Raw genomic sequence first — 22,837 nt, forward strand, 5'->3', positions numbered from 1 at the left:
TAATTCAATCCCCCCTTCTTTTAATACTTGATTTATTTTTATTATTATTTATTTTTTGAATGTGCTTTGCAGAGCATCCATATAGATGTAGATGGAAGCGAGTCGATAGGGTTGTGCAGGTACGTCGCGTACAGGTTAAGTGACTCGCTGTACATTTGATCGCGTAAATGCAAGAAACTGCGAGGATCCTGATGTCGGCATTTCCCCCGCCGTTTCATGTCCCACAGATTTTTATGCAGTTCGCTTGAGGTCATTTCGCAGGCCAACGATATCTACTAGGGTTGTGGTCGAGTGTTCAGTCGCATATTCTTCCAGCCCAATGAAACTTTTGTTCTCGTCTTTACGTATGTTTGTGGACAATGGCTTGAGAGATAACCGACTCCAAATGCTCATTTCATGCTGTTTCAATGCTCTCGCTGCATGCACCAATTCCTGTCGGATTTCGAAGCGATTTTGATTTACAAGTTTTGAAACGCGTCTCCAGTTCCCGTCAGTCAGGATCTTCTTCCCACTTCAATTCTGACGTCGTGTTTCGTGACCACGTGTGTTACACGACTGCTTGTAGACACGTTGTACAATCCAGTTCGATATACTTCCGCCACACAATGCACGACGAAACATGATTTCCCCTTCTTGCCACTCTGTCACGTCTTTACATTTACCCGTGTTTACGGACTCTGCTTGAAACATAAATGCCGTGCTGATCGCTACTGCATTATGCTCACGCAGAGGAGTGCGTTTTCTGTGGAGAGCGTGACTCCGTCTCTGCATCACCTGTAAAGGCTTAACGATTCAGCAGTGCGTACGCACTGGGGTTACTAACTTTTTGTTCGGTGAGCTTAGTAGCCACAATGAAGCGCTGAAGATGGTGCAAAACTGCGGCCATGATATCCTCCACCAGTGTCGTGACAGCGAAGTTGTGTGTGATGGTGTGAGATAGGCGCAGTAGGACGCGTCCACGTGATAGAATGGCGGAGTCGCTGAACGGAGCAATCGTACTTGGGAGTGCCCATTATCACACAGAGGGTTAAGTCGACCGATTTGTTGATGTATCAATGCAGAACGTCCGAAAACGGTGGTTGTAAAGATATTCTATCGGACGGCCTTGTAAATGACAGTCGGTTTCAGGAACGATGGGAAATCATGCTGGCAGTGAATCCAGGTCCGCCTCAACCAGTTTCTGGACTAACATTGTCAAGGGGGCAGCATGGAATGGACAGTTTGAGTCTGGTACCTCAGAAAAGGCCATTGCTCGCAGCGACACATGAAGATGCATGTGCCACACAAGACGTAAGTCGAGCAGTAGCTGAATGGAGAACTGTATTGATACACAGCGTCGAAACAGCCGGTGACCCAGTGATGTGTTTACGCCGCGGTAGAAGCATACTGGTCGTTTTAGAGCGCTGAAGATGGTGTAGAACCCGTACCAGGAGGTCATCTCACCCTTCAGCACAGAAGTAAATCATGGCCGTCGAGTTGTGTGTGTGTGTGTGTGTACCCGTCGCTCGCATCGAGGCAGTGCAGCAAGGTGGATTGAGGTGGAGACGTGACAAATGGTAGCATGCATCTGTCGTGTTTGGACGTACCGACATCACTTCATAAGTGAAGATGGGACATTTGCTGCAGTACCAATGCTGACCATACAACGCGGCTGCAAGAAATCGTTAGGCGCTCGCAGCCTTATAAGGAGACTTAGGACCACAATCGCAAAACGTTACTAATCGACAGGGACCAGGCGCGATTGTCATGCTTTGTCAACAATAGGTTCCCAACTGGGCAAGAGCTGCTGCTGTGAGCAAACGCAGTTCCGACCAATTTCCGGGAGAACGCAGAAGGAATTGCAAGTAATGGACTCATAGAGTCGAGAACTATGCAAAATACCGTTTCTGACAGAGGCACGTAAAGTTGCACGGCTTTAAAGAGCCAAAAAGCATATAAACTGGACGTTAACTGAATGAAGGGGCGTAATGTGGTCCGGAGAATCGCGATTTGGTCTCCTTTCAAATGTTGCAGGGCTTTGAATATACTGACGGTACAGTAAGGCGATACATGCGACATGTGTGGACGGTCTACATCAAACTAAAGGCGGTTCTCTCATGTTTTCTGGTTTTTTCGAACTATGGTTTCAGCTCATTCATTCAGATCACTGTGAACATGGACCAGCACGTAACGGGAGGCTTCCACGGCTATTGTCATAGTCAGTAAAATTACCAATGTGAAAAACTTCTGGCGTTTCGCTCACTATTGCAAATGGCCTTCCTCAGGGTGTTGTTGCTACAAATTTTACCAATGCGATCACATACCCAGAATAATTTTATTTTCGATGAAACAAGATTTCAGCACTGTATGGAACGAACTCACACTCCATCTCTTCAATTTGAGTGTGCTGTGGATTCCCCCGTCTTCGAAGATGACAACAATGTCCAGAGAGCTGGTTTGATAACATGTCCTATCGCGCCTCGACTCGCTGGCTAAATCACCTGTCTGTACTTCCATACAAAATGTCTAGTACTATTTATAACAGCGATTGAAACGCAGGACTCGACATCCCTGCAGTTTGGTGCCTTTACGGCTTCTTTGTCTGAATGTGGCCTACAGGAAGAAACCTGTACACTCTCTTCCTCGCCGAACTGAGACTATTATCAAGACTCGAGGCATGCGGTCAACTCGAAGTGCGGATGACTGTTTCTCAGATGCGGTAACTGTTACCGGTTTCTACCTCTTCTTAAGTTACCAATTGCAGGCCGGCCTTTCTCAGGAGAGAGAACTTTTGCCGAGTGTCCCGTAGACACAGTTCTGCTGCGATACGGATTCCAGGTGCAGGAGAGCGTGGGAGTGAAATGGCGCGGTAACTGGGGACGTACGACTCATACGGAGGAAACGTCTAAAACGCACGCAGATTCACCGCTTAATTCTGGCGGTATACGGACCAAATGCAATGTCGCGTCCAATCCTATTGAAATATTGCCGACAATTTCACCACTGCCGTACAGTCGTGGGCGGTGGGTGACCACAAACGACAAGGGCCGCGCAGTCGCGGAACTGATTTATAACAATCGCAGAGTGACTGACTATCCGGGCATTGGTCAGCAGAGGCGCATCTCTGAAGACAGCGTTCATTCCATCTTCCAAGATTATCTGTAATACTGGCAACTCTGCTCGGGCAAAGGCTCAAGGTTTATCGCTTCTCTGGATTTCCTTGAGCATTACTCCGTGAAAGGCAATGATTTCGTAAGCCACATTATTACAGACGATGCGGCATTGGCTCATTATTTCCCACCTGCAACAAAGAAAGTGTCTGAAGAACGATGACACATCTCGCCCCGCGGAAGAAATGCGAAGTTGCGCCATCAGCAGGGAAGGTCATCACCAATGTTCTCTTATACTCTGAAGAAGTTGTCCACGGAGAGTTTATGACAAAGGGGCACAACCATAATGACGAGTTGTACTGTGCAACACTGACATTGCTCCGCAACGCCATAAAGAACAAGACGCGTGGAAAATTAAGCAAAGGCATTACTGTCTCGCACGTCAATGCAGCACCGCACACTGCAGATACAAACAAGCTTTACTTCAACGTTTTTGATGGCGGTTTTGGAAGCATCTGCCACACAGTTCAGATCTTGAACAATGTGATTTCCATCTCTCTGGCAAACTGAAAGAACATCTGGGGGAAAGAGATTTCCCAAGCTTAGGACGTTCACCAGCCCATCTCGAATTGCCCCCTGGCCACGAAGCTGATTTTTGTCGTCGAGGAACAGAACGATTGAAGTACGTTCAGACCGTTGTTTACAAAATCCTGTCTTGAAAAATAATGTCATGTGTCCGTACCGCTTTGAAGTGTCAGTTCACATTTGATAAAAGTTATGTGATCTGCCAGAATAATGTGTAACAGTTCATGAAGCCCACTCGACTTCCTCTACGCCACTGTGGTTCGTTGTAAACCGTTACCATACACACACTTTATATGATTTTTGTATGCAGGCCTCTCCTCAGATCCTGTTTTCATTCTGTTGGTAGGAAAAATTTAACTTTTCTGTCAGATGAAATCAACTCATGTTTTATTTCATTTATTTATTTTTTTGCCGTTGACACTGGGGGGGGGGGGGGAGAGGAAAGACGCATGATTTCCCCTCAGTGTCTTGGTCGCTGTCTTGTTTTTTGTGGTGAAGTAGTTTCGCTACGTCCAATACACGGTGCGTAATCTAAGGTTCAAATGGTTCAAATGGCTCTGAGCACTATGGGACTTAACTGCTGAGGTCATCAGTCCCCTAGAACGTAGAACTACTTAAACCTAACTAACCTAAGGACATCACACACGTCCATGTCCGAGGCAGGATTCGAACCTGCGACCGTAGTGGTCGCGCGTTCCAAACTGTAGCGCCTAGAACCGCTCGACCACCCCGGCCGACGGTAATCTAAGGACTACACCAAATAGTTTCTCTTTAAAAATTTCCAAACTATGTTAAAATATGTTCGTTCTCGCAGTTGCTTTTGTCAGTATTCAATAAATGCTACATCCACCTTGCACGAAGCGGGCCAGAGACGGGAGGCACACTCCAAGTGTTGAAAAGTCACTGGCTTACTCTTTGACACACAAAAACAGATACCCAAACATGCATGAAACCCCTATACCCTGCCTGAGACCCACCGCTTCAGAAATAACTGTTGTAAGACAAATGGAAATCCTCTCTCAAATATTCCCAAATCGGATTCTATCTGTCTCACCACCAGCCCGTCTTCTAGTTGGCTTAAAGGTACTAGGCGCATTAATGGGTCGGATGTCGTGCGTTCCTCCCAGCACTTCGGGGACTGAAAAGATTAAAGTTGTGCGGCAGCTCGACTATCTTCTTCGCCAGGGGAATGAAGGTCACAACAGTGAAGTATCATAGTTAAACCCGCGCACAAAATTAAGGGCACGCTGATTTCTTAGGTTGTTAGTGGCGGCAGCTAATTAGTAAGTCTGTCGTTGTCGATCGTCCATGTTATGTTTCCGAAATTCTCATCTGTTTTTGCGGTTTTGAACAATTCTTCACGTGGGTCATCTTGAAGAGAAGAGCAGCCACGTTTTCATTCAGCTACGCATTTATTAATTACTGAAATTTACTCCTTATGGCCCTTCAACAAGTTTGGCTGTACTGCTATTAGCGCTAAGCTTCCAAAACAAAGATTTTTGAGAAAGCAGTGCGTTCAACGAGAAGAGTAATTTAAAAATTCGCTATGAATAACGGCATTTTGCAGATCACATTGACACATTGTTGCGTTATATTTACCAACATATAAAAAAATTGATGTTAGGGTCATGTCTGTGCTAGCTCACGAATGCCATTGATTAGAAAAACTCTAAAGTAAAAAATAATATTATTTTATTCATGGCTATAATTTTCAGCAACTGTAGTATATATTTTTCAGAATAAAATTCAGTCATCAGTTAAAAACATATATCTATAGGCGTAATACAAATATATCTGCAACTGACGACTGAATTCTATTCCGAAAAATAAAATGTAACAGTAATCCTACAGTAAGTAGTCGTTTGTTAACATTGGCAGAAAACTATAAAGTTAAAGTTTTAAACCAACGACGTTATTGGTGAATCAATTTCGATATTTGCGTAATGTATAATAGGATTAGCTTCTTACTTGCTGGAATACGAGTAAATTACTGATTGTGGTCCATTCGTCTTCATTCCACAGTATTGTATTACAGACGAATACTCTATTTTTCCGCAGAATCATTCTGGACGCACCACTCTTTGCTCGTAATCTTGTTTCACTTGTGAATCGATATAAACATTTCATGGACGTTTATCTTTTATTTTTGTGTCATTAAACTGTATCGTACTTACAATATCACTGAAAATGCAAATTATGAATGTTCTGCAGTTTTTGTTCATCTTGTTAGCAAATTTTCTGTCTTGTTAGTTAAAAGTCTGACAACAGGGAAATTAGACACTGTACAACATCAGCAGTTTGTGTATGCAAATATGAAACTCTTCCGTCAATCAACGGCAGAATCATTAGCTAACGTTATACGAATACGAATCTTTTCATGAAAATCAATGCCTAGGAATTGCTCGCTGAAGTCAAATCAAGAATATAAGAATTTTTGACATGTTGCAGTCCTGTCAGCAACTGTGATAAATTATTATGTGAAAAATCCGCCTCAGTTGCTAAATGTTACTGGTCTTTATCCAGGTTTCAGCAAGAGTACTCTAGCCTTCTTCAGAAGCATAAAATGCTTCGTGCTGGTATCATTTTCTCTCCGACATTAAAACATTTCTTCCATTTAGGAAATGACTAACTTAACGTGAAGGGCATCCCACACTCAGCCGAAAGCTTATATCTCAGAATCAAGTTCATTCCAGTATCTCAAGTCAATATCCTCCTCGTCATTTATCTAGCACAAATCCTCCAGTCAGTATGTTCCGTCGAGCGGAGACATATTCCTTTGGTTACCAAACAACACATACACCAGAAATCGGATGTGTGATTGTCTTGTTGAATATTAGCGTCCTCTATGTTTTTGTAGTCCAGTTTTGCTTGACAACTATTGCCACAGAACAGAACTCCGCTGCACGGCGGTCGCTTTCATTCTTTGTCCACAGTCCGGACTCACATGTCGCGCCTGATGTACAGGACACCCCACAAACGTTTAGACTAACTTGGAGGGGCTGTACAGAGTGTCTTGAGAAACAAATCGAGGATGGATAGCCGTGTCTGAAAACGCCATCCAACAACTACAGACCGTCAGCGTTACAGACGCCGCCGCCTACCACTTCGCCACCCTATCGGCATCAAACTTTGCTTTTTACGCTGGCAGTAGGTGAACCGTCTCACAATGTCGTTTGTTATTCCGTTACGGACACGGGTTCCTATCCTCGATTTGTTCCTCAACACACTCTCTACGGTCCCTCAAAGTTTGTCGCAACCTTTCTGGGACATCCTGTTTATATCATATATGGGGTAGTATGGACCAAAACAAGAAAAGTATGTCCAGTAAACATTGGCTGTAAAATGGATGCCTTAAAAGTTGTTCATCTTCGCTACTGTGAAGCACATCTCTTCTACTGCAAGCTCTTTGCTATTACTTGCGACCTACAGAATGAAGCTAGAAAATAAATACACAATTGAGAATTCATTATTCTGTGACTGTGAAACAGCAGAGCCTCTAATGTAATCTCCTGCACTTACCAGCCATGGCTATAGGGGGTGATTAGTATTGCGTCAGTTCAAAGTAAGGCATAGTTCGGTGAGATGTCTTAAAGAACCACGCAGTCTCTGAAAAACTCCTGTGTGCTCACGGATGCGCTGGCAGGCACTGAAGACGCATTGCTGCAGTGTTTTTACATCATTTATGGGGCTTAGGGTACATCAAAGATTTCAAGTATCCCGAAAATAAAAAATCTAAGAGTTTACGACAGGGGGAAAGAGGTGGGCAATGTACTGAGCCTACCCGACCAATCCATTGCCCATTCATTTTCTCAGTGACGTGTTCTCGGACACTTCGGGGAAAGTGGGCTGGTACTCCATCAAGTGTGAATCATCTCAAGCCTTTATTAGATTGTTACCCCCTCTACATAGTGTACCCGTAGACAGCAACAAAGGAATGTGTCCTCATTTGTTTACTGAATTCTGTAAATTGTACGTAATAGCAAAGACCCTGTAATAGAAGAGATATATTTCACAGTAGCGAAGATAAAAACGTGTTCATGGATTTTAAGGCAAGCATTTTAGAGCCCATGTTTACGAAATTTTTCTTCTTATTTTGGTCCATACTGCCCTCTCTCAGAATATGGATTACTTTATACAGCTCCATCTCCTTCACCGTGGCTTGTAGTCGCTATTTTACATATAACAGTGCCAGTGACCAGAGGCCACATGTTTGCTGGAAGCTCCTGCCATTTGTCCAATGTCATCTATCGACAATCAGTTAAGTTGTCTTATTAGTCTCCTCTCATTCCATAGAAAATATTCCGAAGACGACCTAAGGGAAGCCCTAAGCGTTCTACGAATGTGTTAATAACGGCCTGCTTTCTCCACGTCTTATTTGTGTGGTGGGCAAGTGTTACAGTAACCCATTGTTACCGAAACGATACACACTGATTAAAAACACTAACTTGCGGCATTACAGTATGAGATAACAACAAACCGGCTGTAGGTACACTGTCAGAATTTCGCACTTTCTTGTCAAAGTGTTAGTAAAGATCACTGGCAGTTACCTTCCTAGAACGAGATTTTCACTCTGCAGCGGAGTGTACGCTGATATGACACTTTCCTGGCAGATTAAAACTGTGTGCCAGACCGAGACTCGAACTCGGGACCTTTGCCTTTCGCGGGCAAGTGCTCTACCATCTGAGCTACCGCAGCACGACTGACGCCCCGTCCTCACAGCCAGCGCACTTGCCCGCGAAAGGCAAAGGTCCCGAGTTCGAGTCTCGGTCTGGCACACAGTTTTAATCTGCCAGGAAAGTTTCATATCAGCGCACACTCCGCTGCAGAGTGAAAATCTCATTCTGGGAACATCCCCCAGGCTGTGGCAAGCCATGTCTCCGCAATATCCTTTCTTTCAAGAGTGCTATTCATGCATGGTTCGCAGGAGAACTTCTGTAAAGTTTGGAAAGTAGGAGGCAAGGTACTGACGGAAGTAAAGCTGTGAGGACGGGGCGTGAGTAGTGCTTGGGTAGCTCAGATGGTAGAGCACATTCCCACGAAAGGCAAAGGTCCCAAGTTCGAGTGTCGGTCTGGCACACAGTTTTAATCTGCCAGGAAAGTTTCAGTTAAGTTCCTATTACCGCTGGATCATCTCGCGGATTAAAATAGGTGTACGAGTGTCAGCAAAGTGAAGCTTCATGTTTTTGTTGTTATGAACGACGACAGAGCGATAGGATGGTGTGGTTGAGGCCAGATGTCCGTAAAATTTCTGGAATCACGCTCCATGAAATACTGATTGACAAAGGGAATAGACCTAAAAGGAACTAATGTAGTTTTTCATTGTAAGAGCAGGAAAATTTCATTTCACCTTTGTACGAGACTTACTTCTTGTCATCAAGTATTAACGCCTTAAGTTTGGGTATATGGTAAATCCTATTCTGCCGTTAATCGTCTTCCGACGTTGTCGGTACTGGCAGTCTAATGGTAAAACACGTGTCTGAAAACCGAAAGGCCACAATATTGAAACTCAACCCTTCAACGGAGTTTTTAGTCTCTCATTAATATAGCCTTCGCCTCTCAGCGATGTGAGAAGTCAGCAAGAACGATACGTGTTTATGATTCCACGTTCAACTGTAGCTTACATTTTCCCGGTTGGATAATTGTGGTAGATAAAGTACATGCAGGGGACCGGAGTCGAATTAAAAGACATGCTCTCGGCCTTTGAGAACACAAATTTATAATATTTCCACGTTCTCTCCCATTCATGACCAAATTGCATAAAACTTCATACCTTATCGTATTCTCCCCGATGCAGCTGCCGCACATTACATTTTTGAGTAAAGTAAAACCTGACGTAGTGGGCCAGAAACCAGGGCAGCAGTTACCGGCGTTTCGTTGCGCTCCAGAGGAAAGAACGCTGAAAGGTATTTCTCTCAGTTACAGAACTGACGGCTCCGAACACACAATACAATCGTATCTCACCGGCATGAAAGCGCAGAATACATTTCACATCGGCTCCGCCATTGAAATGAGTTGCGCCCGGAGTTGTGGCGTATCACAAAGCTACAGCGGTCCATTACTACAATTGGCCGCGTTTCAAACTCCGAGGCAACGGTGAGTTGCCGTAGCGATAACATCGTTCCTGGATGAACTCATTTCCTAACTGAAGCTGCTGCATTCGAGGGACAGAAAGGAAGCGAGAGAGAGGAGGACAGAAAACAAATCAATGATGGGATTTCTCTGAGGACTACGTATTTGACGCATTTGTATACTTTCAAATTGTACGTAAACAAAAATACAGAAAAAGCTTCCTAAGCCAGGTAAGCCGTAGGTACCCATTAGGTACCCTATGTGAGCAAGAGGTATGTGTGTCTGTGACTGTGTGTGTATGTTTTTCTGCGTGTGAGTAGGCAGAAAGGTGGGGGAGAGCGAAAGAGAGGTAGAGAGAGAGAGAGAGAGAGAGAGAGAGAGAGAGAGAGAGAGAGAGAGATGGTGGTGGGGAGGGAGGGGAGGGGTAGCAACAGGAGGGAGTGGATAATAACGGCAGAACATGGAACAGATGAGGGCTATATGTCAACACATTTTTCAGTGGCTTCCAACGTTTATTCTCCCGATAAGCAAACTAATGTTTTGTACACACACTGATTAAATACACGCACGCAGATTATGTACCATATTCACTGCGCTTCCAAATCCTTCATGTGATGCTGTAACTGAATGCCGAGAACAGATAGAACTCATCACATACGCGAATTTTAACGCGTGTAAGCCCTAAATTCGGGCTACTATCTGCTATTGTTCTTTCGCCGATGTTTCCAAGCACTATTCTCTCTATGTACACCACATACGTACTGCCCGAAGTATGCGTCATCACCCACTCTAATATTTTTTTGGGCGATATTTGTTATTGAGTGCTTCACTTACCGCAACACACATAGAAACAGATTCTTTTACATTCAAGACGTCAGTGGTTATACGACAGTGGAGTTCATGGTCATTCTTTTTCTTTGTTTACAGGAATCACTTACTGCGGCACCACGCCATTACTAGCCTCGCATACTAAGTACAGGCAAGCAAGACTATCCTTAAAGGCAATGGGAATTTCTACACAGCACTCAAGTTCTTGCTGTACTTACTTTAGTAAGAGATTAAACAGCTATGCGAGAAACGAGATAATGTATTTTACGAGGTCGGAAAATGTAAACCATGACTGTCGGAATCGAAAACAGCAATAACAGCAGGCAAAATCCCTTTTACTTCACCGGCGTAAACCTGTTGCGACTTCGATATTTTCGCAGCAGCCCGTTGCTTGGTTGCGGCTCATCGGCTAAAGCAGCTCGAATTGAATCATACTTTGTCGTTGAAATGACACATACAATATTTTTAAGTTTTGCTGTATAATTGGTAGCAATCGACGACAGTAGGTATCCGTGCCTCATCAGTTAGTTTTGCGTGGTTTTCTGGCAAAAATGGAGACATGTTACGAAGTAAGTGTGCTTTTTAGAAAGATGCCAGATAATTAACTTTACGATCAGTATTGATAAGAAAACAACAACAATAAGTTTTAATTGGTCAGCGGCTATTTCGAATATGGTCTTTACCTCCGTCATTACTGGAGCGCAACAAAATATTTTCTAGTTAGTCTGCTGAAGCCTTGCAACAAGTACATTCACATATACGAACAAGAATGCACGCTATCTGATGTCTAGCTGCGACGTCCGAAACGTCTAACGATATAGACATATGTCAGTTATAACTGGTTTCATTTCTTATTAATTATACTTTTTTTTGGTGTTCCTTTATAGGACAGAATTCGCACTGGCGCCGCGGATGCTGTACGAGAAACAAGTGAGCGTCTGTGAGTCAAGTCTACATTGTTTCGAACATGAACGTAGACCCTAATATTGAGAACATGAGACGCCTCCCTTGGAAGCCCTTTACATCCATTTTTTGTGAGTTTAACCCGACTGCATACCTCTCGGCGGAGCGCAGCATCATCCCAGCTAGCCGCGAAAGTAACAAAGCAGCTCGCCGAACCGGTAAGGCTATGAAACAGTTGCTTGTTCATCACAACTACCTACACGTCATATCTTTTGGATTTAGAACAGAACTGCATAACAATGCAATAAAATTTGACCTCTCAGTTTCCCCTCCCCCCCTTTTTTTTTAGTACGGTGTACACTGTAAGTTTCCAGTAGCTGTCTGGCTTTTGTGTTGTTTAGGTGCCACAGTAAAACAGCTACAACGTATATTTTTGTTTACTGCTCTGGGAACAACACTTTCACAGCCAATAAACACAATTTTAGCGATGGCAAGCAACAAGGAGCAACTTCTAAGCAAAATGGAGGAATAGAACGAGTCAGGTGGTGCGTTCATCGTCTATTGTTTGTTGACTTGTACAAAGCTGTATTTCCCTTAAAGCACTGTTGCAGTACTGACTGTCGGGCTCGAGGCCTCTCACGTATTTTGGACTTACCTGGCTGGCTGCCGCTGCGTAGCGAAGCGACGCGATCTCCAACGCCGCCGGAGAGAAACGGACACGCCGCCGACGACACCCACGCTCCGCCAGTTCCGCTCCGCCAGAGGGTCGGCAGACGACTGACGGGGGGACCGGCCGCCGCCACAGGCGTGCCAACCGCTCGCCCGCCCGAGCGCCGCGAGGTTGGCAGTACATCCGGCGGGATGCCAGACTGCGGAGACGCCGCTCGCAGCCCGACGCGCTCTCGTTTGCCTCGCGGCAGTCGGAGGAAACTGGTACAAGCATGGAATGTAGTAAAAAGAAATCAGGCAATGCTGACGCTGAGGGCAGTAGACTAGCAAGACAGACGCTAAACGTAGACGGGGTTTGCCATTTAGGCAATAAAAATAACGAGAAAAGCTTTCCTGAAAAAAGCGACATCTAGAAGAAATAAAAGCTTTGAGGTTCGCCGATGACACTGTAATTCAGTCAGAGACAGCAAAGGACTTGGAAGAGCAGCTGAACGGAATGGATGGTGTCTTGAAGGGAGGATATAAGATGAATAAAAGCAAAACGAGGATAATGGAACGCAGTCGAATTAAGTCGGGTGATGCTGATGGAATTAGATTAGGAAATGAGACACTTAAAGTAGTAAAGGAGTTTTGCTATTTGGGGAGCAAAACAACTGATGATGGTCGAAGTAGAGAGGATATAAAATGTAGACTGGCAATGGGAAGGAAAGCGTTTCTGAAAAAGAGAAATTTGTTAACATCGAGTATTGGTTTAAGTGTTAGGAAGTCGTTTCTGAAAGTATTTATATGGAGTGTAGCCATGTATGGAAATGAAACATGGACGATAAAGAGTTTAGACAAGAAGAGAATAGAAGCTTTCGAAATGTGGTGCTACAGAAGAATGCTGAAGATTAGAGGGTAGATCACATAACTAATGAGGAGGTGTTGAATAGGATTGGGGAGAAGAGAAGTCTGTGACTCAACTTGACTAGAAGAAGAGATCGGTTGGTAGGACATGTTCTGAGGCATCAAGGGATCACCAATTTAGTATTGGAGGGCAGCTTGGATGGTAGAAATCGTAGAGGGAGAGCAAGAGATGAATACACTAAGCAGATTCAGAAGGATGTAGGTTGCAGTAGGTACTGGGAGATGAAGAAGCTTGCACAGGATAGAGTAACATGGAGAGCTGCATCAAACCAGTCTCAGGACTGAAGACCACAACAACAACATGTTAGCGCCAAGAAACAATGCTTTCTCTGCGCGATAACAATGGGGATACAATCGAAGACAGTGCTGCAAAAGCAGATTTACTAGACACAGCCTTCCGAAATGCCTTCACAAAAGAAGACGAAGTAAATATTCCAGAACTCGAATCGAGAACAACTGCCAACATGAGTAACGTAGAAGTAAATATCCTCGGAGTAGTGAAGCAACTCAAATCACTTAATAACAGCGAGTCTTCTGGTCCAAACTGTATACCAATTAGGTTCCTTTCGGAGTATGCTGATGCATTAGCTCCATACTTAACAATCATATACAACCGTTCGCTCGACGAAAGAGCCGGTCCCAAAGACAGTAAAGTGGCACAGGTCACACCAATATTCAAGAAAGATAGTAGGAGTAATCCACTAAACTACAGGCCCATAGCTTTAACGTCGATAGGCAGCAGGATTTTAGAACATATATTCAAACATTGTGAATTACCTCAAAGGAAACGGTCTATTGACACACAGTCAACATGGCTTTAGAAACCATCGTTCCTGTGAGACACAGCTAGCTCTTTATTCACATGAAGTGCTGAGTGCTACTGACAAGGGATTTCAGATCGATTCCGTATTCTTGGATTTCCGGAAGGCTTTTGACACTGTACCACACAAGCGGCTCGTAGAAAAACTGCGTGCTTATGGAATATCGTCTCAGTTATGTGGCTGGATTTGCGATTTCCTTTCAGAGAGGTCACAGTTCGTAGTACTTGACGGAAAGTCATCGAGTAAAACAGAAGTGATTTCAGGCGTTCCCCAAGGTAGTGTTATAGGTCCTTTGCTGTTCCTTATCTATATAAACGGTTTGGGAGATAATCTGAGCAGCCGTCTTCGGTTATTTGCAGATGACGCTGTCGTTTATCGACTAATAAAGTCATCAGAAGGTCAAAACAAACTGCAAAACGATTTAGAAAAAAATATCTAAATGGTGCGAAAAGTGGCAGTTGACCCTAAATAACGTAAAGTGTGAGGTCATCGAGATGAGTGTTAAAGGAACTCGTTAAACTTCGGTTACGTGATAAATCAGTCTAATCTAAAAGCCGTAAATTCAACTAAATACCTAGGTATTACAATTACGAACAACTTAAATTGGAAAGAACACATAGAAAATGTTGTGGGGAAGGCTAACAAAAGGGTGCTTTTTATTGGCAGGACACTTAGAAAATGTACAAAGGAGACTGCCTACACTACGCTTGTCCGTCCTCTTTTAGAATACTGCTGTGCGGTGTGGGATCCTTACCAGCTAGGACTGACAGACTACATCGAAAAAGTTCAAAGAAAGGCAGCACGTTTTGTATTATCGTGAAATATGGGAGACAGTGTCACAGAAATGATACAGGATTTGGGCTGGAGGTCATTAAAAGAAAGGCGTTTTTCGTTGCGACGGAATCTTCTCACGAAATTCCAATCACCAACTATTTCCTCCGAATGCGAAAATATTTTTTTGACACCGACCTACATAGGGCGGAACGATCACTGCGATAAAATAAGGGAAATCAGAGCTCGTACGGAAAGATATAGGTGTTCATTCTTTCCGTGCGCTATACGAGATTGGAATAATAGAGAATTATGAAGGTGGTTCTATGAACCCTCTACCAGGCACTTAAATGTGATTTACAGAGTATCAATGTAGATGTAGATGTAGACATGTGAGAGAAATCAGGCAGTTTGGTTAGTTTAACTCTTTTATATACTTAGCGACGATGTCATGAGTTATGATCATTCTGTGACATAACAGTTACTGTTTCTGTTATACACAACATAATTACTTTAAGCTGTATAATCAGACACTTACTGTCTTACTCCTAGTCGAACATAACAGTGGCGACAGCCTTGTCTCGTTTTTGTTAAGCACTGCGAAGTCAGCGTGCCATGTGACCAGCAAGTGACACCTTCGAGTACGATACCGAACGATGCAAATGCTACCGTTTATACTGATTTGTAACATAGACCTTACGTGGGGACCGTATGTAGTGTCATAAAAACTGAAAATGACTAAAATATGACACCATAGCTTTCATTTTTTCAGTTTTCTAAGCGCCCTGTAAGGAATGAAACAGGACAGTTTAATTACGATTCTGTTGTAACACACAGGTGTTTGCTGAAGAACGTCGGTTTTCTTTAATAACAAAAAATTTCCAATAAACACTAGAAGACCTGACCTTTTTCAGAGAGTCTTCATGCATCTACCGAACAAAGCGAAATTTTCTTCGCTACATTTTCGGGCAAATCAGTGAATGTGGAACGTAAGAAACTTGTATGGAATGCTCTACCTACATTACTTACCGTACGAATTAAGCCGCTCACACTGACAGGTGTCTACTGGGATTATTTGTATGTGGCAACCGAATATGATTTTATAAACGATGTATGTCTTTGATAGGCTTTGTATCTCTGACTGCGAAAGATCGCAGAACCAGAGATACTGCTTCTGGTCTGCGATTATTATATAGTTGGAGTAAGAGAGCGCTGGACGCTCTGTTGTAGGTAGCTGTCTGTGAGAGAAAGACGACGGAGTAGGCAGCTTTTGTAGTGTGCTGTGTGAAGCCACCAAGAGTTAGATTAATTTAGGTATGTCCATATTGTTGAATTTAGAAGCAGAAGTCTTCATGCAAGCAAAGTAAAGATGTTCAATAACCATGATTTTTGTTTTTGCCAGAGCGTTAGTATAGATGAGTTGGCTGATAATTTGTGATTGTTGCGTAACCCCAGAGTGTACGTAAACCGTTTTGATAAAAAGGCTAGTTAGATATTTAACTTTCTAATGTTTCTAAGATTTGTTAACACAGCTATATTTAATTTGATGATTTGCATTTATGTTGGATTGATGAAGTTAGATAATACTTGCTGTTTAATTGTTTGTGAATCAATTGTGAGTAATGTAACTTAAATTGCCAGATGTTTTGAAAGGACAAACTTAACTAGCAATATAATTTTGCTAAAAAAAATAGTGTTATTTATTCACCATAATCATTACCGCCTCCCGGTCCTGGTCATAAATTTTGTCAAAGAAGTTGGATTTTTCACAATTTAATTTATTTGTTATGTGCACAGGGACCAAAGTTACCAGTTTTGAACAGAGCCAGAGGACTCAGTGTCTAAGGTGCTGAATGTATTTTGCAGTGACTGTATTTCTTTATTGGTATTGGAAGTTGCATTACCCAATCAATTTGTGTAAAGTTTTGCTAACAACACAGAGTAAGCACACCACTTGCTTTTACAACACGCAACATGACAATTCGAGTTCAGTAGTCATCCCACAGATCAGACATTCATTCAACGTCATCGTGAGGTTTATTATTTCATTTTTTAAAGAACGTTACAACACGTAGCCGAGGGAGAACCGCATAAACCTCATAATGAAAAGTCAGAAGCAATACAACTGTTTACCGACAGAGAAGATGCTAATTTTACTATTGTCGCTACATATGAGCCACAAACAACAAGAATTGTCAAGACATTCGCTTTCCAAGCATAGGTAACCACGTTTACAAAAATAGCCGTGTATCAGAAAGTCGACTGAAGTGTAAGAATGGCCGAATCATTAGACTCCATAAATTTTTTTTACGTGTTAATGAAAGTAACTATCAAAATAAGAACAAGCAGGAACAGAAACGTATGCTTTTGATGCATTTACATTCTCTTGCCGTCAGCGAAGTAAGCTGAAATTATACACTTATTCGAAAGTGTTTCTTCATGAATGAGTTGTAGCTTAGTTCACTGTATCAGTGAAATAAGGCTGTTTTTGAATTTATTCAAAAATAATTAATGCCCCTTGATAATTTACTATTGCGTGGAAAGGAAAAATATAACAATTATTTCGTTAATTAAGTATAAATGTTATTAATATAGGAATGTTATCCTTACGACACATGTGACTATCTGCTTTCTCACCGCTTGGAGCGCTAGCGTCGCTCCAGGTGTCAAACGGTAACAACTAACACACCAGAGAATGTCGCGACTGTCTCTCATGACCGAAAATAAAACCGACCAGCCACCTCCAGTCACCTCTAATCTGTTCCAGCACCATCTACCGAGTGTATAGTGTAGTTGAAGAGCCAACCAGTAGTCAAGCATACAGTAGTTCCACCCCTGACAGAGATTTCTCAGTTTAAAAAATCCGAAATGTGGATATTGTTTTGTCAATACACCTCAAATTTCTCATGCAAAATGTAGAATCCTCACTTTCATACATTTTCGAACATAGGAGAAATCGGACCATACGTACATTTTCATATCGCCAAAGTATTGTTACCTATTATGGAATTCCCGTACAATACTATGGCATAGGATATATTTCCTCCAAGTATTTTCTCATCAAGCTGAAAAATCTGTTCTTATCTGTTATGTCCTGCATCATAGGACTAGTATATTTAACTAATTTTTGGCTCATGATGGAGGGCTAAGAGCATGCCCTTCCCCTGTCACAAGATAGCTCCTCATTTTCCAAAAATAAACAAATGTCTAGTCACATATGAAGTCTCTCAAACTAACAGCACAGAGAAGTTGTAAATAGAAAGTTTATACTAAGTGTCAAGTTATAAATTCGATAATGTAACTGATTTTATTATGATTATCATCTCGTCCTCTGTGCGTTTCATTAGTAGATCTCGGCACAATGAAAAAACGCGTGATTAACGCTCCAGCTCTTGTATCATATCTGTGGTAGTCCCACTCTCACATCCACCCACCCTACGGAACATCATTGACACCATACTGATGATCCAATTAATTAATTTGATTATGAGAGCCCCTTGTATTGTGGGTAAATTTTCTTCCCGCAGTCAGATTACATTCGCCAGATAATCATTACAGACGCTTCCCAATCGTCGCTATAGGCATCCTTCAGGCTACGCAATCACCTCCCTTGATACCAAAATGGGTGGTAGCCATCTCCAAATATCTGAAGAGATGGAACACTATTTTCACTCTGTCTCTCAGTTGCCTTGTCATGCTGTTGAAAGCAAGTCTCGTAAAATTCTGGTATACCGCTGTCGAACCAATACTGCTGAGACCTGTCGGTGTATGGGAGGCAGCAGGATTTTCACTATCTTCTCTTCCTCCATGTTACCTCCATCACTGGATTACATGTGAGCTGCTGTCACTTGGTCATAAACCTCCAACGACCTGTGAGGACTGCACTGCTTCCAGCCGAAAACTGACAGTTGTTACTGATTCCAGACTCACAAAAGTTGTCCCATCCTTCCCAACAGGACTGTGTGCTAAAATGTTGTTTAAGTAAATATAAGGATGTTGAACAATATCTTTCCCTCATCCTTCCTGCAAACTGAAATGTTCTGCAATGTGATTTCGAAATATCCCAGAAGGGCTGATACAGTGAGCAACAACAAAATACACGTTTACTGTCCATCACATCCCAAACGAGTATGAGTCTGAGACCTAGGTTTCCCTCAGAATATAGCCCTACAGAATCGTTGCTATTGGCTCCCACAAAATTTGTGGACAGATGATTCCAGTACTTGAATGGAAATACCTGGAGGGGAGACGATAATTTTTTTGAGGAACATTATTGAGAACTGACATCTTAAGCAGACTGCCTCAAACATACATTTCACGTAAGGATATGAGAAATTAGTGTTCGACACATATAGGTAGTCTTTTTCACTCACTGCATTAGTCAGTGGGAATATCGGGGCAAGAGGGGTCCTGAGCCACTCTGAATTTTTGCCAGATGTATCCTAGATAGCGGCGATAACGTTATCCAATATGGCGGCGTATAGACTTGGCAACAGAACATGACATCATCCAAGATGGCTTATTTTGGAGGGAAGTTTTAATTTTGGCGGGAAGATAGGTAAATTGGGCTACCTCCACTAACCTAACCCCATCACCCAGAAAATGGTGAGAAGTTCAGATTCCACCAGGATAATGCAGCCCATACTAAAATAAGAAAAATGGCGGGAAGATAGTTCATTTGGGGTACATCCACTAACCTAAGTCATCCGACCACCATCTCTTCCAAGGGATTGGTGGGCGGTCTGAATTTTGGAGGGAAGATACATCAATAACCTAAGAAAATGGTGTGAAAGAAAGGGAACTTGGGCTGCCTCCACTAACCTAAGTCACCCGACCGCCACCTCGTCCTAGAAAATGGCTGGAGTGAATGCGACGTGTGTAAGACATAAGTTTTTATTATTTTGTATGCACCAGTCTTTATTTAAACAATTTGATGCACTACCACCATCCAGCGTAGTCACCATGCGGTCCTTAGTCCAGTTAACCAAGTACACAGTACTGCAACCAGAGGGCACTGTCATCTGTTCCATGACATAATCCAGTATGGCGGTCTGGCGTGGGGGGTGGGGGAGAATGGTGGGAAACAGTGTGTTCACCACAAGGTCTGGACCTAGTACACAATACTGCCACCAGAGAGTGCTATTGTCCATTCCGTAACATAAAATGGAGGGTTGCAGTGTGGTCGCCACAAGGTCTGGACCTAGTACACAATACTGTCACCAGAGAGTGCTGTCGTCCACTCTGTGACATAACCCAAAATGACTGCCTGAAGGGGAAAATGACGCAGCCTGCGCTGGGCTGCCGGGGAGAGGAAGCAGTGTACTTTATTTATTTTGGACGACAGTACATTTGTCACACTGATACAAAACACACGATTTGATATGCTTGGGGTCACGCCACATAGCCCCAAAACCTGTAAACTACTCCTACATAATGCACTACAAACAACTCCTAAATTATCGAAATAATGCAAAGTCCTCCTAAATAACGCAGTACACTGATGTGCAGACATGAAACCAATTCGTAAACTGTCCAAATAATGCATAGCCAGACGGTATCGTTTTGTTGGCATGGTTGTGATTGTTTGTCTTCTTATCATGTCGACTGGCGCCACTCGCTTTCGCAAGCGTTGCCTGTCTGCTAGTGGCAGCAGCAGCGGTTATTGATATGTAGTAACTGTTGCCCTATTTTTGGGGCGTCGTTGTTGATTTTCTGGGTTATGTGAGTGGGTGAGTTCGGTTGGGGACTAAGGTGAAGCCAGGTCCGCGCAGTGCGAGAAGATACTGGGACTGTTGGTTGCACACATGGACTGCCAGATGGAGGGACTGTGGTCAAGAGGGTGCACAGCCTGGTCGTAAACCTGATCCTGAAAGATTTAAGAGTTCATTCCAATCCAAGTAGAGAAACCTCCACCATTGTGGTATCTCTTGGTTCTCCTGTGACTTGGGTTCGTGTCGCTGCTCGTATTGTCGCCAAGGCGAAGAGGAGTGAGTGAAGTGCTTGGTGAAGGTGGATCTGATTAGCTTTCCTCGACTTCTTCGTAGCAAGTACTGCATTCAACTTGTTACAATTTGTTAAGTTCAACCAGCATTAGTATTTCTTCCTTGGTGGCCGCTAACGCCCCAGTTACCAGCCCTGGGTTAAGAGTATGTAACGGCAATGTACGAGTCCTCGCATTGCCGCTGCTGTCCAGTAAGGCATGTAGTTTTGACAGCTTTCTTGATTGTAGGCAGGTTGGTGATTCTTCTACTATGGCGGTAGCGATTCGTTTCTCACTCCGGGCACTCTTAGCACGGTACTCTGGGGACATAGTGCTTTGGCGTATTGTTCCATCATTGCACTTGTTTTATCGGACACCAGGTAACTTCAGCAAGATTATCATTAGTCATTCGTTACACTACCACTAGTCAGAGTTACCATATTGTGAAGTGAATGCAACTCTTTGCTACCTGTCTCATCGCTCGCCAAAGTGTTTGTTGCCTGACCTTCTCAGAGGTCGATTCCTGGAGCACCGTCTGTGGCCCCTTGGTTCTTGTAAGACATGTGTGTTGCAAGAGGAGGTCTGATGGCCGGTAGTTCAGTGTACTCTTCCTTCAGTCCCCGCCTTCTGCGGGTACAATCTGCCTCAGTACCCTTTTAGGAACTTATGTACTGGTCTTGTGTTTTTTATTGTATTATTTATTACAATACCTTATAATGCATACATTAAAGGTTATATATGCTTAGTTAATAGTTCTGGTAGTCTTCTGGAATAAATCTAACAGTGTAGTGTTCAGTGGATATTAAGGTTTGTGTTACAAATTTTACCATCATCTTATTTCATCCATTTGGTGGCCATTTGCTTGTTTTTTTTTTTTTTGTTTTTTTTTAAATTAACCTTTTCTGTTATATTTGCTGTTTTACAGCAGGTTTCTAAATTTTTTATATTATTGCCGTTCCGGGCGTGTAAGGCCTTCTGCCCAGTTCACAGCGGCTTGCCTTTAAAACATTATCTGCTGTATCTGTATTTGATGGTTATTTGTTAAATTGTAACTCACTGAAAACACTATTATTTACACAGTTGTTTATTCCTTCATTAATAACGTGTGGTATTTTTATTTATTGTTGAGACTGGAACTACTGGTTCAAAATAAATTGTGTGTAACTGTAAAAGGCAACCATTAGTAAGTGATTACGGCCCCATCCACAATCGTAACCGAATCCTGCAGTACACAGACACACAGAAAACAGAGCAAACGCTCTCCAGTGTGGAGGTGACTGGACACAATCGAGTACAGTATTATACTACACCTCCCGATCAGTGCATTTGGGATAGGTGTTGACAGCTGTGCTACATTTACAGGTAATTTTAGAACACAGAACGAGAGGTTATGCCATCATCGCATGGGTAGATCTGACATAAAATCGATAGAATTGCGAAAAATGACGAGGGAATAGGTATAAAGTAACCGAATATACACCGAAATACGGGGAAATTGAGAAAGTACTTGCGTATCTTCTGGTTCGTGCGGAACAATTTGTACATGGGATCAAGTATGCTGAAGCAAGAGGAATCGGAGGAAACTTCGACATGGAAGAGAAGGGAATCAGGGAAGCAGTCAATTTTTCTCCGTCCAGGCAGCACTATACTGTATGTCTATTGAGGTACTAGTGATACATGCGAGTTGACTATTGTATTTGACGCTTTTCAGGAAGACAGAGAACCATCTGCCTCTAAACTAGCATGTATCTGCGTTAAAGGATACCAGAGAGTGGACAGAGTGATCGATTGAGATGGAGCTGTTGCGAGGTACGATTTAATGGTGGATTGATGATGCATTCTGGAGAGGGAGAAGTTGCTGGAGGTCAATTTTTCCACTGTTCTGTCACGATGAATAAGTCGCGTGATTTAGCCTACGTTCTACTCATTTATAGACACGTGTTCTGTAGGTGGTTTAAAGCTCTGTCTACTTGCGATCGTTAACCATAAACCTGTCGGTCATCAGAGGACTTCCATCTCATGTGTGATGAAATGTGACACATTCCTTTAAATGAGCTACGATTTGTGCGATGTACTCCATCCCCCTGTCGCATCGTGGGTGTAAAATCAAGATTTCAGTTTCATAACTAAGTTAGTAATATGTGCTTGTGAGGCACTGCAATCCCCGTGTATACATTTACCTGGCAGATGCGCTGTTTACAGCATCAGTGGCGGAA

General features: G+C 43.0%; 1 protein-coding gene across 1 annotated transcript in view; it reads right to left on the bottom strand.

The window, feature by feature from the left end:
* Positions 1-12,192, bottom strand: part of LOC126412375 (semaphorin-2A-like) — a 1,156,194-nt gene extending 1,144,002 nt beyond the window's left edge. The window contains exon 1 of the mRNA XM_050081946.1: positions 12,130-12,192. The gene's annotated coding sequence lies outside the window, so the exon portion shown is untranslated. The remainder of the gene's footprint in view (positions 1-12,129) is intronic.
* Between the last annotated feature and the right edge of the window lie 10,645 nt (positions 12,193-22,837).

Source organism: Schistocerca serialis, chromosome 7, assembly GCF_023864345.2.
Source record: "Schistocerca serialis cubense isolate TAMUIC-IGC-003099 chromosome 7, iqSchSeri2.2, whole genome shotgun sequence".
Lineage (NCBI taxonomy): Eukaryota > Metazoa > Arthropoda > Insecta > Orthoptera > Acrididae > Schistocerca > Schistocerca serialis.